Genomic DNA, 17,515 nt, shown 5'->3' with positions numbered 1-17,515 from the left:
ATGCCTCTTGTCTAACAGAACACCTTAAATGACAGCAATTTTAGATACACTCTAAGATAAAAGGCATATTTAACAAACTGTCATCTAACTCCTACACCATTTAGTTTTACATGAAGGTTCATGTTTTCATCCTTTCCCTTTTCTCGAGTATTTAACAGAAAACTACCACAATTCGTGGAACTGTGCCTATAAACTACCACTTTACAAATTTGTGCGGAAAACTACTATTTTTTCACTAATCTTTGACTAAAAACCTCCATGTAGGAAAATTGTCCGATTCGACTCGTTTAAACTCGATTATGATAGAGTTGGCCCACACGTCAGAGTAGAAAAAGCAATCAGCCCCCCCAACTCGCCCATCTCGCCGGGGAGGCACACGAACGCCGGCTGCCCCCGCACGCTCCAGGGCGAGCAAGATGGCCGGCGGCGGAGACACTACCGCACTAGCTGCTTGTGTATGGTGTACCCAACAACGTCGGAGTTGCCAGGCTAGCTAGCCATGGCCATGCACTACTGCTGCTCGTTGCGGTCGGAGTTGCCACTTGCCAGGCCAAGCTGCGTAGCGGCCATGCTGGCCTCGCTACACGCTGCCGTGAACCGCATCGCACCTGCTCGCCTCGTCCGTGCCGCGCTGACGCGCCGCCGCTGGCCGCCATGCTCTGTCGTGAGCCGGTGGTCGCCGTATGTACCCCACAGGCTTCGTCGACTGCGTCGGGCGGACCTCTCCGCCTACGATGACCTTGCCGACCTCGCCGGCGCCGCCAGCGTTTCCCGCCTCAGGTGCAGGTTCGGACCACCTCCCCCTCTTTCTCGCACGCGCTCCCTGGTGGCTGCCGCCGATACGTCTCCAACGTATCTATAATTTTTTATTGTTCCATGCTATTATATTATCTGTTTTGGATGCTTAATGGGCTTTAATATGCTCTTTTATATAATTATTTTTGGGACTAACCTATTAACAAAAGGCCCAGTGTTAGTTTATGTTTTTGCCTACAGTGTTTTGCAGAAAAGGAATACCAAACGGAATCCAAACAGAATGAAACCTTCGCGATGATCTTTCTTGGAACGAAAGCAATCCAGAAGACTTGGAGTTGAAGTCTGGAACTCCGCGAGGCGGCCACGAGGCAGGAGGGCGCGCCCAGGGGGGTTGGCGCACCCCCCACCCTCATGGGCCCCACGGAGCTCCACCTACGTACTTCTTTCGCCTATATATACCCATATACCCTAAAAACATCAGGGGGACCACAAAACCACCTTTCCACCGCCGCAACCTTCTGTACCCGTGAGATCCCATCTTGGAGCATTTTCCGGCACTCTGCCGGAGGGGGAATCGATCACGGAGGGCTTCTACATCAACATCATAGCCTCTCCGATGATGTGTGAGTAGTTTACCACAGACATTCGGGTCCATAGTTATTAGCTAGATGGCTTCTTCTCTCTCTTTGATTCTCAATACAAAGTTCTCATCGATGTTCTTGGAGATCTATTCGATGTAATACTCTTTTGCGGTGTGTTTGCTGAGATCCGATGAATTGTGGATTTATGAACAAGTTTATCTATGAATATTATTTGGTTCTTCTCTGAATTCTTATATGCATGATTTGATATCTTTGCATGTCGCTTCGAATTATCGGTTTAGTTTGGACTACTAGATTGATCTTTCTTGCAATGGGAGAAGTGCTTAGCTTTGGGTTCAATCGTGCGGTGTCCTTTCCCAGTGACAGTAGGGGCCGCAAGGCACGTATTGTATTGTTGCCATCGAGGATAAAATGATGGGGTTTATATCATATTGCTTGAGTTTATCCCTCTACATCATGTCATCTTGCCTAATGCGTTACTCTGTTCTTATGAACTTAATACTCTAGATGCATGCTGGATAGCGGTCGATGTGTGGAGTAATAGTAGTAGATGCAGAATCGTTTCGGTCTACTTGACACGGACGTGATGCCTATATTCATGATCATTGCCTAGATATTCTCGTAACTATGCACTTTTCTATCAATTGCTCGGCAGTTATTTGTTCACCCACCGTAATACATGCTATCTTGAGAGAAGCCACTAGTGAAACCTATGGCTCCCGGGTCTATTTTACATCATATAAGTTTCCGATCTACAATTATAGTTTCCTATTTATTTTATTTTGCAATCTTTACTTTCCTATCTATACAACAAAAATATCAAAAATATTTATCTTACTATCTTTATTAGTTCTCACTGTTGCGAGTGAGCGTGAAGGGATTGACAACCCCCTTTATCGCGTTGGTTGCAGGGTTCTTGATTGTTTGTGCAGGTACTAGGTGACTTGTGCGTTGTCTCCTACTGGATTGATACCTTGGTTCTCAAAAACCGATGGAAATACTTAGGCTACTTTGCTGCATCACCCTTTCCCCTTCAAGGGAAAACCAACGCATGCTCAAGAGGTAGCAAAAGGATTTCTGGCGCCATTGCCGGGGAGATCTACGCTCAAGTCAAGACATACCAAGTACCCATCCTAAACTCTTCTCCCTCGCATTACATTATTTTCCATTCGCCTCTCGTTTTCCTCTCCCCCACTTCTAAAACGATTTTCAAAAACCTTTGCCTTTTCTTCGCCCTCCTTCCGTTTGATCTTGTGTTACCATGTGCCTTCTTTTTGCTTGCATCTTCGCTTGCTAAAAGTTTATGTATCCTCATCCCCTTGCTAATCTATTTAGAGATCCAATTATGATGAACCAATTTCTAGTGATTTGAGTGCACTAGATTATCTTTATGAGGTTTTGCTTGAAATTGTGAATCTGAAAATTGTGATGAAGAAATTTATGAAGAGATTCACGATAGCTTCTTGAATAAAAAGCATGATTGCAATGATTTCACTATAAATTCTCTTGATGTCAATTGTTCTAATAATATACAAAAACCCTAAGCTTGGGGATGCTAGTTTTGCTATGTCTACTACTTATTGCAATGATCATGATTGGGGTGATTCTTCTTATGATGTTGAAAATTTATTTAAGCCCCATGATGAATATGAGATTGATAATAGTGTTTGCAATAATATTGAAAGTGGGTTTGGAAGAGTGTCAACTTTAGATCCCACATATTTGGAGAATGTTCAATCTTATGGTATTTTTGATAAAAGTGGGTTTGGAGAGGTCATGACTTTAGTTAATGATAATCCCACTATTTTGGAAGAGTGTTGTGACGCCCCCGATTCAACCGTACACTAATCATGCACGCAAATGTGTACGATCAAGATCAGGGACTCACGGGAAGATATCACAACACAACTCTACAACATAAATAAGTCATACAAGCATCATAATACAAGCCAGGGGCCTCGAGGGCTCGAATACAAGTGCTCGATCATAGACGAGTCAACGGAAGCAACAATATCTGAGTTAAGAAGACTAGCACAAACTGGGATACAGATCGAAAGAGGCGCAGGCCACCTGCCTGGGATCCTCCTAACTACTCCTGGTCGTCGTCAGCGGGCTGCACATAGTAGTAGGCACCTCCGGGGTAGTAGGGGTCATCATCGACGGTGGCGTCTAGCTCCTGGGCTTCAGCATCTGGTTGCGACAACCAGGTAGAAGGAAAGGGGAGAAGAGGGAGAAAAGCAACCGTGAGTACTCATCCAAAGTACTCGCAAGCAAGGAGCTACGCTACATATGCATGGGTATATGTGTAAAGGGCCATATCGGTGGACTGGACTGCAGAATGCCAGAATAAGAGGGGGATAGCTAATCCTGTCGAAGACTATGCTTCTGGCAGCCTCCATCTTGCAGCATGTAGAAAAGAGTAGATTGAAGTCCTCCAAGTAGCATCGCATAGCATAATCCTACCCGGCGATCCCCTCCTCGTCGCCCTGTTAGAGAGCGATCACCGGGTTGTATCTGGCACTTGGAAGGGTGTGTTTTATTAAGTATCCGGTTCTAGTTGTCATAAGGTCAAGGTACAACTCCGGGTCGTCCTTTTACCGAGGGACACGGCTATTCGAATAGATAAACTTCCCTACAGGGGTGCACCACATAACCCAACACGCTCGATCCCATTTGGTCGGACACACTTTTCTGGGTCATGCCCGGCCGCGGAAGATCAACACGTCACAGCCCCACCTAGGCTCAACAGAGAGGTCAACACGCCGGTCTAAATCCTATGCGCGCAGGGGTCTGGGCCCATCGCCCATTGCACACCTGCATGTTGTGTACGCGGCCGGAAGCAGACCTAGCCTAGCAAGCGTTCCAATCCAATCCGGCGCGCGCCGCTCCATCGCTGACGTCAAGAAGAGCTTCGGCTGATACCACGACGTCGAGTGCCCATAACTGTTCTCGCGTAGTTGGTTAGTGCGTATAGACCAAATGGCCAGACTCAGATCAAATACCAAGATCTCGTTAAGCGTGTTAAGTATCCGCGAACGCCGACCAGGGCCAGGCCCACCTCTCTCCTAGGTGGTCTCAACCTGCCCTGTCGCTCCGCCATAAAGTAACAGTCGGGGGCCGTCAGGAACCCAGGCCCACCTCTACCGGGATGGAGCCACCTGTCCTTTCAGCCCCCTCATCAGAATCACTTGCGGGTACTCAACGAGCCGACCCGACTTTAGTCACCACATGTGTCATGTATATAAAGTATATAGTATAAACCCGTGATCACCTCCCGAAGTGATCACGGCCCAGTAGTATAGCATGGCAGACGGACAAGAGTGTAGGGCCACTGATGGAACACTAGCATCCTATACTAAGCAGTAGGATAGCAGGTAAGGGTAACAACTGTAGCAACAATGACAGGATATGCATCAAGATAGGATTAACGGAAAGCAGTAACATGCTACACTACTCTAATGCAAGCAGTATAGAGAAGAATAGGCGATATCTGGTGATCAAGGGGGGGGGGCTTGCCTGGTTGCTCTGGCAAGAAGGACGTGTCGTCAACACCGTAGTCGAACTGGGGGTCGCCGGCAGTCTCGGGGTCTACCAAAAAGAAGTAACGGAGGGGGAACACAATAAATAATAGAGCAATCAAAGTATAACATGGCAATGTGTGGTGCTAGAGGTGACCTAACGCGGCAGTAAGTGATACTGGTGAAGGGGGAAAACATCCGGGAAAGTATCTCCGGTGTTTCGCGTTTTCGGACAGATGAACCGGAGGGGGAAAGTTGCGTGTTTGCTATGCTAGGGATGTATGGCGGATGAACGGGCTGCATATCCGGATTCGTCTCGTCATTCTGAGCAACTTTCATGTACAAAGTTTTTTCATCTGAGTTACGGTTTATTTTCTAAGAATTATTAAAGTTTTAATTGATTTTCTAGAATTCCAATAATTCAAATTAAAAGCAGAATATACTTTTGCCACCTACTGCTATTTTAGCCCGTGTGTATGACAGTGGGACCAGTATGGTGCTGAGTCAGCAGGGTCAACAGTCAACATTGACTGGGTTGACTAGTCAAAACTGGGCTGTGGGGCCCAGGTGTCATTGGGTCATTTTCCTAACAGATTGCTTAAATCAGCCCAATTAGTGGTGGGGCCCTGCTATCATTGACACATTAAGTTAATTACAATTTAATTAGCTAATTAAGCAATATTTCTTAGGTTAATTAATCCGTTAATTAATTAATTAATTAATTAATTTATTTATTTATTTTTAAATAACCAGGGGGCCGGGCCCCACTAGTCAGTGGGCCAAAGGCCAGACTGGGCGGGGTGCTTAGCGGGCGAGGGCATGAGGTTGCCCGGTCAGAGGCCGAGCCCGGGCGCGGCCGTGGAGAGGCCGGCCGGCCGGAGCTGCGCCCTGCAGCAGTGAGCCGAGGCAGAGGCCGGTCGCGGGAGGGCGGCGCGTGTGCGGAAGGGCACAGCGAGCAGCGCGCGATTGGGGGGGGGGTTTGAGCGGGAGGCGCGACACGGGCCGGCGGGGCGGGCGCGACGAGCGCCGTGCGGGGCTGGCGCAGCAGTAGCGGGCAGCACATGCGCGTGCGTGCGGCAGGGGGTAAGGGAAGGACGAGGCCGACGGCCTCACCATCGTTGTAGATGAACGGGGGCGGCGTGGCTCGATGAAGCTGCGCGAGGAGGGGACGAGGACGCGGTCCGGCAGCGTCGTGGCTCCGGCGAGGGTGACTCCGAGGGGCTGTGGCCTCGGGGCCGAGTCCCAGTTCCAGATCGACGGCGGCGCGCGGACAGGCGTCGGGAGAGGCGACGCTCGACGCCGGTTGGCTGCAGCCCCAGTGGAGCGATGGCGGTCTTCGGGCGCGGGGGTGCCGGGTGGAGGGGATCGAACAGGGGGCGCCCCTCCTCTGTGTGTCGTGGGTGACGGCGCAGGGAGGGAACGAGGAAGAGTGGGGATCGTGGGGGGATGGGGTGCGGTTAGGTTAGGGTTTGGGCTAGCGGGGAGGTTATGGGGGGAGTGGGTGGCCGGTTGGGCCTGGCCTGGTGGCCAGCTGGGCCACGGCCCAGCAGGGGGGCCCTTTTAGCCTCTGTTTATTTTCTATTTTTTGTTTTGTTTTTCTTTACAGTTTTGTATCTTTGTTGATCTAATAAATGAGTATAGTTGAATGTGCCACTTAGCACCTAAATACTAGGCAAGGTTTTGAAGCAGCACAGAAAGTTCCAAATTATTTTGAATAGTTTAACTATTTGTTTAAGTTGAAATGGTTCAAATAATTACTGGTGATTTAGTTTAAAATAGGTTAGGGCCACCTTTAAATATTCAAAAGAGGTTGGCTCCTACATGACAAACAGCTAGGGAATATTTTCAACCCATCAAACATTTTTCCTTATCAGTTTGAAGAAATAAAATTTTACTTGTTTTTAAAATTTGAATTTGAATCGGTTTCGAACTAACGCGAAACTAGCAACAGTAATCGAAGTGATGTGGCATCATTAGCAGAGCGTTACTGTAGCTTAACTACCCGGGCATCACAAGTGTCAACTTCGCATGCATGTGGATCATGTTGAGAATATGTTATGTGATAGCTATTTTGTTAAATTTCCCTATTATCCTACATGTAATTATTATGAGAGAGGAAAATATGGTTGTAGAAATTTTTATCTTACTAAATTACCTCTCGTCATGTTGAGATTGCTATCGTCTCTTTCTTCTTCCTTGCATATGCTAATTTTTGCTTGCTATGATAATTTGTTTGCTTATAAAATGCCTATGCATAGGAAGTATATTAGACTTAGATGTGTTTATCACGTGTTCTATGATGCTTTCTTTGTGCTTTAATTCTTGTCTTTGGTGTGAGCATCATTAAAATCATCAATGCCTAGCTAGGGGCGTTAAACGATAGCGCTTGTTGGGAGGCAACCCAATTTTATTTTTGTTCTTTGCTTTTTGTTCCTGTTTAGTAATAAATAATTAATCTAGCCTCTGGTTAGATGTGGTTTTATGTTTTAATTAGTGTTTGTTCCAAGTAAAACCTATAGGATCTTCTTGGGTGATAATTATTTGATCTTGCTAAAAAAAGACAGAAACTTTGTGCTCACGAAAACAATTTTTAAAAATCACCAGAGAGTGATAAAATACCAATTACAACTGAAGTAGATCAATAAAAAAATTACCTAGGTCTTCCTAATTTTTTCAGAATTTTTGGAGTTACATAAGTATTCGTATGAATCAGATTGCTACAGACTGTTCTGTTTTGACAGATTCTGTTTTCGTGTGTTGTTTGCTTATTTTAATGAATCTATGAGTAGTATCGGGGGGTATGAACCATAGAGAAGTTGTAATACAGTAGGTTTAACACCCATATAAATAAAGAATGAGTTCATTACAGTACCTTAAAGTGGTGGTTTGTTTTCTTATACTAACGGAGCTTATGAGATTTTCTGTTAAGTTTTGTGTTGTGAAGTTTTCAAGTTTTTGGGTAAAGATTTGATGGATTTTGGAATAAGGAGTGGCAAGAGCCTAAGCTTGGGGATTCCCAAGGCACCCCAAGGTAAAATTCAAGGACAACCAAAATCCTAAGCTTGGGGATGCCCCGGAAGGCATCCCCTCTTTCATCTTCGTCTATCGGTAACTTTACTTGAGGCCATATTTTTATTCACCACATGATATGTGTTTTGCTTGGAGCGTCTTGTATGATTTGAGTCTTTGGTTTTTAGTTTACCACAATCATCCTTGCTGTACACACCTTTTGGATAGACACGCATGAATCAGAATTTATTAGAATACTCTATGTGCTTCACTTATATCTTTTGAGCTAGATAATTTTGCTCTAAGTGCTTCACTTATATCTTTTTAGAGCACGGTGGTGGTTTTATTTTATAGAAATTATTGATCTCTCATGCTTCACTTATATTATTTTGAGAGTCTTTTAGAATATCATGGTAATTTGCTTTGGCTATAAAATTAGTCCTATTATGATAGGTATCCAAGATGGGTATAATAAAAACTTTCATATAAAGTGCATTGAATACTATGAGAAGATGCTTGATGATTGTTTTGAGATATGAAGATGGTGATATTAGAGTCATGCTAGTTGAGTAATTGTGAATTTTAGAAATACTTGTGTTGAGGTTTGCAAGTCCCGTAGCATGCACGTATGGTAACCGTTGTGTAACAAATTTGAAGCATGAGGTGTTTCTTTGATTGTCTTCCTTATGAGTGGCGGTCGGGGACGAGCGATGGTCTTCTCCTGCCAATCTATCCCCTAGGAGCATGCGCGTAGTGCTTGGTTTTGATGACTTGTAGATTTTTGCAATAAGTATGTGATTTCTTTATGACTAATGTTGAGTCCATGGATTATACGCACTCTCACCCTTCCACCATTGCTAGCCTCTCTAGTACCGCGCAACTTTCGACGGTACCATAAACCCACCATATACCTTCCTCAAAACAGCCACCCTACCTACCTATCATGGCATTTCCATAGCCATTCCGAGATATATTGCAATGCAACTTTCGACCGTTCCGTTTATTATGACAAACTTCATCATTGTCATATTGCTTTGCATGATCATGTAGTTGACATCGTATTTGTGGCAAAGCCAACCGTTCATAATTCTTTCATACATGTCACTCTTGATTCATTGCACATCCCGGTACACCGCCGGAGGCATTCATAGAGAGTCATATTTTGTTCTGAGTATCGAGTTGTAATTCTTGAGTTGTACATAAATAAAAGTGTGATGACCATCATTATTAGAGCATTGTCCCGTGTGAGGAAAAAAAGAGGCCAAAGAAGCCCAACAAAAAAATTGAGAGAAAAAGAGAGAAGGGACAATGTTACTATCCTTTTTCCACACTTGTGCTTCAAAGTAGCACCATGATCTTCATGATAGAGAGTCTCCTATTTTTTCACTTTCATACCTGTGGGAATTTTTCATTATAGAACTTGGCTTGTATATTCCAACGATGGGCTTCCTCAAATGCCCTAGGTCTTCATGAGCAAGCAAGTTGGATGCACACCCACTTAGTTTCTTTTGTTGAGCTTTCATACATTTATAGCTCTAATGCATCCGTTGCATGGCAATCCCTACTCACTCACATTGATATCTATTGATGGGCATCTCCATAGCCCATTATAATGCCTAGTTGATGTGAGACCATCTTCCTCTTTTTTGTCTTCTCCACAACCACCATTTTATTCAACCTATAGTGCTATGTCCATGGCTCACGCTCATGTATTGCGTGAAAGTTGAAAAAGTTCAAGAATACTAAAGTATGAAACAATTGCTTGGCTTGTCATCGGGGTTGTGCATTGTTTGAGAATTTTGTGTGACGAAGATGGAGCATAGCCAAACTATATGATTTTGTAGGGATGAACTTTCTTTGGCCATGTTATTTTGAGAAGACATGATTACTTTGTTAGTATGCTTGAAGTATTATTATTATTTTTATGTCAATATTAAACTTTTATCTTGAATCTTTTGAATCTGAACATTCATGCCACAATAAAGAAAATTATATTGAAAATTATGTTAGGTAGCATTCCACATCAAAAATTCTGTTTTTATCATTTACCTACTCGAGGACGAGCACAAGTTAAGCTTGGGGATGCTTGATACGTCTCCAACGTATCTATAATTTTTTATCGTTCCATGCTATTATATTATCTGTTTTGGATGTTTATTGGGCTTTAATATGCCCTTTTATATTATTTTTGGGACTAACCTATTAACCAAAGGCCCAGTGCCAGTTTCTGTTTTTTAGCCTATTTCAGTGTTTTGCAGAAAAGGAATACCAAACGGAATCCAAACAGAATTAAACCATCACGATGATCTTTCTTGGAATGAAAGCAATCCAAAAGGCTTGGAGTTGAAGTCTGGAACTCCGCGAGGCGGCCACGAGGCAGGAGGGCGCGCCCGGGGGGGGGGGGGGTAGGCGCGCCCCCACCCTCATGGGCCCCATGGAGCTCCACCGACGTACTTCTTTCGCCTATATATACCCTTAGACCCTAAAAACATCAGGGGGAGCCACGAAACCACTTTTCCACCGCCGCAACCTTCTGTACCCGTGAGATTCCATCTTGGGGCCTTTTCCGGCGCTCTGCCGGAGGGGGAATCGATCACGGAGGGCTTCTACATCAACACCATAGCCTCTCCGATGATGTGTGAGTAGTTTACCACAAACATTCGGGTCCATAGTTATTAGCTAGATGGCTTCTTCTCTCTCTTTTATTCTCAATACAAAGTTCTCCTCGATGTTCTTGGAGATCTATTCGATGTAATACTCTTTTGCGGTGTGTTTGCCGAGATCCGATGAATTGTGGATTTATGCACAAGTTTATCTATGAATATTATTTGGTTCTTCTCTGAATTCTTATATGCATGATTTGATATCTTTGCAAGTCTCTTCGAATTATCGGTTTAGTTTGGCCTACTAGATTGATCTTTATTGCAATGGGAGAAGTGCTTAGCTTTGGGTTCAATCTTGCGGTGTCCTTTCCCAGTGACAGTAGGGGCAGCAAGGCACGTATTGTATTGTTGCCATCGAGGATAAAAAGATGGGGTTTATATCATATTGCTTGAGTTTATCCCTCTACATCATGTCATCTTGCCTAATGCGTTACTCTGTTCTTATGAACTTAATACTCTAGATGCATGCTAGATAGCGGTCGATGTGTGGAGTAATAGTAGTAGATGCAGAATCGTTTTGGTCTACTTGACACGGACGTGATGCCTATATTAATGATCATTGCCTAGATATTCTCATAACTATGCTCTTTTCTATCAATTGCTCGGCAGTAATTTGTTCACCCACCGTAATACCAACTATCTTGAGAGAAGCCACTAGTGAAACCTATGCTCCCGGGTCTATTTCACATCATATAAGTTTCCGATCTACAGTTCTAGTTTCCTATTTATTTTATTTTGCAATCTTTACTTTCCAATCTATACAACAGAAATAACAAAAATATTTATCTTACTATCTTTATTAGATCTCACTTTTGCGAGTGACCCTGAAGGGATTGACAACCCCTTTATCATGTCGGTTGCAAGGTTGTTGATTGTTTGTGCAGGTACTTGGTGACTTGTGCGTTGTCTCCTACTGGATTGATACCTTGGTTCTCAAAAACTGAGGGAAATACTTACGCTACTTTGCTGCATCACCCTTTCCTCTTCAAGGGAAAACCAACGCATGCTTAAGAGGTAGCAGCCACGCCCCGCAAGTCTCGCCGCTTGCGCGTGCCGAGCTCACCGCGTGTGCCCGCTGTTCGCCAGGTGGGGAAATCAGTCGATGAGAGAGAGGGAAGGGGAAAAAGCAGGAGGTATGCATGCCGCTGGCGACGACGTCAGATGGCACGAGGATGGAAGGTTTGGCGCCAGGCGCTCCGGCCATACCAGCTCCACCATGAACTGAAGAGGAGGCACGCGGGTCACCGGAGAAAGAGATCGAGGCAGCGGCGGCCTTCACCGGAGGCGGAGAAGATGAAGTACTCCGGCGGCGCTGTCATAATCGAGTTTAATTTCGTCCAAATCAGTTGCTAGTGTTTTTTGTAAAGAATTAGTGAAAAAGTGGTAGTTTTCAGCACAAATTTGTAAACTGGTAGTTTGTAGGCACGGTTCCATGAATTGTGGTAGTTTTTTGTTAAATACTCCCTTTTCTCTTTTATATTGATTGATTTATGTTTTCTATTTGTCTTTTTTCATGTGTCACACAACTACACTTGCAGCAGATGCACCTGCACACAACTCCAGTTGCACGTCCGCATACCTGCGCTATTGTAATTGCACGCAACCTAGTTGTACGCAATTGCATGTCCACTGGCCACATGCAACTATAGTGCAGGTATGTATACCAACGTGCAAGTGTAGTTGCACTTATCTGATTTTGCACAACTACATATTCATGGATCTCACGCAACCGCAGTTACACACACTTCGGTTGTGCACAACTGCATTTTCCATCAGAAGCGTGCAAATGCGCTTGCATACCTGTTTGTTGTGCGCAACATGCAACTGTAGTTGCATATTTGTGTACCTATGCGCAACTGCACATCCACTCACCATCTGCAACCGCAGTTACAGACCCATGCATGTATGCACTGTTGCACACACATAGGCCGTTTGCAACTACATGTCCAAGTGACGCACACAACTATATTTACGTATTTTCTAAGAAAATACAATAAAGAAGTCATAAAATAAAAAAATAAAATTAGAGAAATATAAAGAAGCAGCAAAAAAATGATGATGTCAGCAAGACTTGATTAATTCTCTTCTAGATGAGAGCTGGCCACACCCATACGATAAATCTTATGATATGATGAATTGCATAAAATTTCAAAATACCATAGCGATCTAAATTTATCAAATTAGTGTCACACCTAGCCAAAATTTTGATTATCCAAATTCTGCGATTGATCAATAATCCCACTCAATGCTAATTCTCCAACCTTTATTAGAGGGTGCGAACCAACCTGTGGTTGGATGGTTAGAGGGACAGTGGTATCCCCAGCCCACCAGGGTTCAAGTCCTGGTGCTCGCATTATTCCTGAATTTATTTCAGGATTTCCGGCGATGCGCTTTCAGTGGGAGGAGACGTTCCCGTCGACGACGAGGTGCCTACGGTGACTTTGTAAATTTCAAGATGACATGCTGGCTCTGTCTCTCGGAGGTGCTCATAGGGGTAGGGTGTGCGTGTGTGCGTTCATAGGGGTGACTGTATGCGCGTTTGTATGAACGCTTGCGTCTGTACTGATGTTAAAAAAACCTTTATTAGAGCTGACATGTGCTACTTTCAGTCGTGGAGCATAATTGCGGAGATATCCTTTTCAGTTTATCTGCACGGGTTGGTTGGGGGTTGGAGCAGCTCTAGTTCGGTGGGTAAGGGGAAGCCAACTAGTGGGTCGTGAAGAGTTTGATCAGGTTAGCATCTAAAGCCAACTCCATACATGATACTGGTACCAGCGTGCCATTTTAGATGTTTGCAAATTTTCCAAAATTAGGCACTCCCTCCAATCCATATTAATTGTCACTGATTAATATAGATCAGTTGTCGTAGTAGATTATTTTGTACATCCAGGTTGTGAAGAGATTGATCGGTCAACTGCTCAATTGATCCTGCATGCACGTCAGTAAAGAAATATGCCTCTGTATCCTGTATCTTGTGAATTGCACACCGGTCAACACAACCTGATAAACATTTCCAAGCTCGGAGGAGTGAACTTCACTCTTATATCAAATCTTATGTAGTAGTAGTACGTACTTGACAGCAACGGCAGCTCACGTTAGTCAATGTTGCTACCTGAATTGCCCCGAAAGTATTGAATTCCTGCTCAAGCCAATTCATCCACAAGTACGAATTGATGGAGAGAGGGGGATAATATATTTCAATACACCCCTCACATCTAGACATTTTAGTCCTTGGACATAAGATCGATGTAGGCCACATAATATATATTTTAATACCACGCTGGTAGGGTCTGGAACTCGAGACCTGTTGGCTCTGATACATTATTTAATTCATGCTATATCCAATTTATCCAAAGTCCAAACTAATATTGAGAGACGGACAATATATTTCAACAGGAAGGCCCGCTAAACCAGCATTCGACATGACCGTTGGACTACCATACACATGGCAAAAGCTAACATGGACTAAGATTGGCAAATACAATAAGAGATGTGCCAGAATACTAGTAGTTGCAATTAATTAATTCATTCAAATGACATGATATGGACGCAAAGCAAATTAAATATGCCATATGCTAACTACTTAATCATGTATATATTGTTTTCCGTGCTAGTACAAAGGGAAAATATGTCATATTGTTGGTAACCTGCTTCACCCCAAGAGCATATCTGGTGGAGTTGATGTTCGCCCAAATATCAGATAGGTAGTAACGATATGCCTACATATGAGAATGCAATTGTAGACAAAGTTTACATCACATAAATATAGAAACATAATTCTAACTGAACTAAAGAACATTTCTATAAAGTTACTAGTTTAGGGTGAGTACTAGAGTAACCTACATTACAATTGATGGCAGGTTGTTGGGTAGATAGCTCACTTTGTTGGGTGTATTCTTCTGGTAGAAATCTACGTATTAACAGATCATGTTCACATTGACCTCCAGGATGTGTTCTTCTTCAATTTCAGAAATGAGCTGCAATTAATACATGGACCGATATAAGATACACAAATCAAATGGTAGCTTGTATAAGTATTTTTCTAGCCTAGTAAGAATCTTACATCTTCAATAGTATTTAGTACCATGGCACACATTTTATTTCTTGGTCTTATATAGCGTCCTTTACAGTTCTTCATTAGTGCCTTTGAAAAAGGAGAAGGAAAAAATTGTTACCACTGCAATAGGTGAATGTGTGTGAATTTGGAATTACCTCGTATATTTGACTAGATATAATTCCGACACCATGAGCATACGGTATTTGGAAATTGTTATCATAAAACATGGAGTCTGTAATTGGGTTGCCGACTAGATAGCCCTACAATTAGTTAACATAGTGAAGAATAAGGATAATGGTAACACGCCTTGTATTCCTTACTATTATTTGGTGTACTTTATTGAATGAAACTATTAGTTACTTGAATCTTAGTGAATTTACTTGCCTTGATATTAATCCTGGGTTGCTTCCCTTGTTTGTTTTCTGAAGCCAACATGAAGATCATGTTAGGACTAACTACTAGGATAGGAGGCCATGATTAATCACAAGTAACACTAGACATGAATTGGCATAGCTGTCTATTTACTACATATACAGACCGATGAACTGCAATACCTTTTATATATAATTTTCTACTTACATTACTAGATTATTGTATCAATATTTATTTTAGAATATGTGTACAACAATTTCACAATCTTTGGTTGGGATTTCTTGACTCCCAGCTTATCCCTGGCAAGCAGATAAGATTCGGTGGAAGCTCGCCACCTCAAGTGAGCACTCTTCCTCCTTTTCCAACAATGTGCAATTCCTCGGCATCACATCCACAAGAATGACTCGTGTCGTTTGGAAGCCATGCATGGACCATCCAAGAGCAAGTTATATTCTTGGCTCGTCATTCAGGTACTGATTCTGTTGACCAATTGGTTGCAAAAGAGAGGTTAGCACAAATGTAGGGTTTGTAAGCTTTGCAACTCCAATCCTAAAACAATGATAAATCTTCTTTTCGAGAGCAAATTCTCTAGACATATTTTGGTGGGGTTCACATCATGGTTAGGCCTCCACGACTTCCATCCCAATTTGTGGAGCAGTGATACATCCGTCAACTCATTGTGGAGGAATGCCACCACGAGAATCACCAAGCCAAGAACCGACGATCGTGGATAGAATGACCAAACCCAACCTAGACTAGACAAAATGTACAACCCAAGGCATGGAATCAAGGACCATCTACTACAAGAAGCTGAAACCCAGTCTGCAACAACGCGACCAAACTCGGCAACCTTCATGATGAAGATGGCATCGACAAATGCTAAAGCATCATAGGGACAAATCCATCACTAGCCTTGAGCCAAACAACTTGCATGAGCATAGGCGCAAAAATCTTTGCGAAAGTAGGCCACTAGCAAAATGTTGTTGGACCTACACCACCCATTCCATAGAAGGGGGGCCATGGGATGGACACCTAGACTAGAGGGAGCAGGAGGGTGCACACGAGTACTGGGGACGAATACAATCACGACCTACAACCTACGAGGGCAGGGCAAAGACACACCCAACGAGTAGCACGAAACGAACTGCCTTTAGTGTCCGAGTTGTTGTGAGGTAAAACCCTGAGCACCCACAAACGGCCAATGACCAGCCATCACACAACCATTACCAAAACTGCCCACTCATTGGATAGGAGTCAAACGTAGGCGGATGTGCCAGATCCGGCTGAACCACCGCTAGATTAGGCTGATAAAAACCAAGATCAACCTATTCCATGACCAAATAATGAACAAGATAGGTGCAGACATAGACATGTAGACTAGGCGCCATGCAATCGACGATGATGATCCAGGGCGAGCCCGCCGTAGCTGACAACCACATCAACTGGTGGTAGCGAACATGGAGGGATGGGGGGGCTTGGGTTTGTGAGCAGCGTCAGGCCAATGGTTTTAAGTAGGTTGGTGTTGGGGCTCGCAGCGATGAGTCTAGGGAGGCCAACGAGCTAGGGAGACCCCATTGCCCGCATTGACCCTGTGTGCTTGCTGACGACGTCAGATGGTGGTGGCAAGGGAGTGGACGACATGTGGAACTAGAGTTTGGGAGCGGCGTGGGGCAGACTGTTTTTGGTGAACTTTTGAGTTGGCCCCCTCTATTGAAGTTTTTGTAATCTTGATACTCTATTTCACTATCCTTAGTTAGGGAAACAACCAATTTTTTTGCCTCCTCTTAAGAAAAACATATGTACAAGCTTATTACCTTGTGAAATGTGTTGGGCGATAATTGGGACACCTTTCCAGCATATGAACTTCCTCCAACAAAGAAAGGATTTGACTGGTAGCGTGGGTGATCGATAAACCACTGCATCAATGTGCATAAGATGGTAAGAAAGCCATTCAACTACAACAATAGTGAATAGAAAGATAAGTTTGACCTTGTTGAGAAATGTTATGATGTGCAAAGTACACGAGAAATCCCCAACATCACGATGACTTTCTAGATCACGAGCATATGAGAAACCAGTACCCACTGGAGAATCCAACAAGATGATGCTTGCCACCTGAATATAGTACATGCTTATTGGACAGGAGATGTGGATAGGAAGGTCTGGAATGTTAAGATTAAATAGTATCTCACCTTGGACCATGAATCGGGATTATAGGCCAACTCTGGAAAACTACCATTATAAGGTGCAAGAACGAATTTCATTGGACCTGTGAAGCAAATATTATGTATATCTCATGTAAAATATCAACAAAGGTCGATCTGGTGGTGAAAATAATATGATGTGGTCAGTGAGAGAAACTATATTTTTTATAAGCCAGTCATTCAGTCGTTTTCAACAAATTTTGGTTGTGTGTTCAGTCATCTAGAGCGGAGGGTAAAAATGGCTTCCACTATTGCATGTGCACCTGCATCAGGAAGTACATGCTTACTAGATAACTTCATTTATTGTGAGGCATGACATAGCACATCTGTTGTT

The 17,515-nt window shown here is 43.6% G+C and overlaps 1 pseudogene; it reads right to left on the bottom strand.

The window, feature by feature from the left end:
- The window catches only part of LOC109751575 (serine carboxypeptidase-like 7), a 58,241-nt pseudogene that overhangs the window by 5,159 nt on the left and 35,567 nt on the right, over nt 1–17,515 (bottom strand).

This window comes from Aegilops tauschii, chromosome 5, assembly GCF_002575655.3.
Source record: "Aegilops tauschii subsp. strangulata cultivar AL8/78 chromosome 5, Aet v6.0, whole genome shotgun sequence".
Classification (NCBI taxonomy): domain Eukaryota; kingdom Viridiplantae; phylum Streptophyta; class Magnoliopsida; order Poales; family Poaceae; genus Aegilops; species Aegilops tauschii.
This window is presented reverse-complemented; position numbering and strand designations above follow the sequence as displayed.